Raw genomic sequence first — 2,754 nt, 5'->3', positions numbered from 1 at the left:
ACTTCTAGTGACCAGTCAGTATGAGGGAGTGTGAGAGCGATGACACCAAATTTAACACACCTGCTCCTCATTCACACCTGAGACCTTGTAACACTAACGAGTCACATGACACCGGGGAGGGAAAATGGCTAATTGGGCCCAATTAGGGCATTTTTACTTAGGGGTGTACTCACTTTTGTTGCCAGCGGTTTAGACATTAATGGCTGTGTGTTGAGTTATTTTGAGGGGACAGCAAATTTACACTGTTATACAACCTGTACACTCATTACTTTACATTGTTGCAAAGTGTCATTTCTTCAGTGTTGTCACATGAAAAGATATACTCAAATATTTACAAAAATGTGAGGGGTGTACTCACTTTTGTGAGATACTGTATATAGGGCCATAAGCAAACAAGAAGATGTTCATCTAGATGTGGCGCTCCTAGTGGCCGGTGATGCATACTCACCGTTGAGGATTTTACCACATCAGTCACCGGCTTCATTAATAAGTGCATTGATGACGTCAATATTGGCACCCTTGGTAAATATGAGCAAAACGGGCTGTGATAAAAATGTCTTTGCTGTTATCCTCTTGGTCTGTCATTCAAAATATTCACAAAAATGCAACCTTTAATTGAAGTAAAATTATTTAAAAAAATAAATGTAAAATAAATATTTTTCTCAGAAACATTTGGCACCCCTAGAAATTCTTATGAGTAAAATCTAACTGAGGTATACTCCCATTCATATTTTACGTTTTTAAGTTCACCTGAGCGATTAGTTGCACTTAAGTGGTAAGCCACGACCTGTTTCACTTGGGTATAAATATGAGTTGACACACAGGACACACATCCATCACTATGGGAAAGACCCGAGAATACAGTAATGATGTGTGACAAAAGGTTGTTGAGATGCACAAATCAGGAAATGGATATAAGAAAATAGCTCAACGGTTGAAAATGCCCATTTCCAAAATCATGGCAATAATGACCTGCAATGACCTCCAACAAGCCATCAAAAAGGCAAAGCTTCAATACAGGACTAAGATCAAATCCTACAGGACTAAGATCAAATCCTCTGACATTCGTCGGATGTGGCAGGGCTTGTAAACTATCACAGATTACAAAGGGAAACTCAGCCGCTAAATGCCCATTGACGCGAGCCTACCAGACGAGCTAAATGCCTTTTATGCTCATTTTGAGGCAAGCAACACTGAACCATGCATGATAGCACCAGCTGTTCCAGATGACTGCGTGATCACGCTCTCCGTAGCCGATGCGAGTAAGACCTTTAATAAACAGGTTAACATTCACAAGGCCGCAGGGGCAGACGGATTACCAGGTTGCATACTCAGAGCATGTGCTGACCAGCTGGCAAGTGTCTTCACTGACATTTTCATCCTGTCCCTGACCAGTCTGTAATAACTACATGTTTCAAGCGGACCCCCATAGTCCTTGTGTCCAAGAACGCCAAGGTAACCTGTCTAAATTACTATCGCCCCATAACTCTTGTTTTCTTTAGCCATGAAGTCCTTTGAAAGGCTGGTCAAGGCTCACATCAAGACCATCATCCCAGACACCCGGGATCCACTCCTATTTTCATACCACCCCAACAGATCCACAGATTACACAATCTCTATTGCACTCCACACTGGCCTCTCCAACTTGGACAAGAGGAACACCTATGTGAGAATGCTGTTTATTGACTACAGCTTAGCATTCAACACCCTAGTACCCTCAAAGCTCATCACTAAGCTAAGAACCCTGGGACTGTACACCTCCCTCTGCAACTGGATCCTGGACTTCCTGGCGGGCCGCCCCCATGTGGTGAGGCTAGGCACCAACACATCTGCCCTCAGGGGTGCATGCTTAGTCCCCTCCTGTACTCCCTGTTCCCCCCACGACTGCGTGGCCGTGCGTGACTCCAATACCATCATTAAGTTTGCTGACGACGCGACAGTGGTAGGCCTGATCACTGCCAGGGTTGGGTAGGTTACTTTCTAAATGTAATCCGCTACAGTTACTAGTTACCTGTCCAAAATTGTAATCAACAATGCCACTTTTGGATCACCCAAACTCAGTAACATAATCTGATTACATTCCATTACTTTGAGATTACTTTCCCATTAAGTGGCATTAGATGAAGACAAAAATGTACGTTACCAATTTAACAACATTTATTGCAGGATAAAACGATGTTAAAGTTTACATAGCTGGCCATATATGGATGTTACATTTTACTTTATCTTATGGGTTGGTTATGTAGACTTTTTCTAACGCATCTCTTTCTACTACATCTAATAATACGATAAAATGATATCTTTACATTAAAAACCAAAGTCCATCAGAGTTCCAGTCATTCCAATAAATGTTATACTCCTTGATCTTCAAGAATAGGACTTGGAAATATGGAAGTATAGATTAGCCAAATTGTTTTACCTGAGCATGACCCCAAAACTAAGGACATACTGTATTAACCAGCTAACTTCTGTTGTTTATGATTTTGTTGTCATGGAGGACTGATCGGGCTCATTGATTCGAGTTGAAAAATAAATGCTGCGCTCATGGGATGGCATGCTTTGAGCACTACTGAAAGGTGCTATTTACAGTTGAAGTCGGAAGTTTAACTACATTTACATACACAGCAAAAAAATTGTAGACCTCCACAAGTCTGGTTCATCGTTGGGAGCAATTTCCAAACGCCTGAAGGTACCACGTTCATCTGTACAAACAATAGTACGCAAGTATAAACACCATTGGACCACGCGGCCATC

Source organism: Salmo salar, chromosome ssa17 (genome assembly GCF_905237065.1).
Source record: "Salmo salar chromosome ssa17, Ssal_v3.1, whole genome shotgun sequence".
Taxonomy (NCBI): domain Eukaryota; kingdom Metazoa; phylum Chordata; class Actinopteri; order Salmoniformes; family Salmonidae; genus Salmo; species Salmo salar.
The sequence above is the reverse complement of the archived record's forward strand: the minus strand, read 5'-3'. Positions refer to the sequence as shown.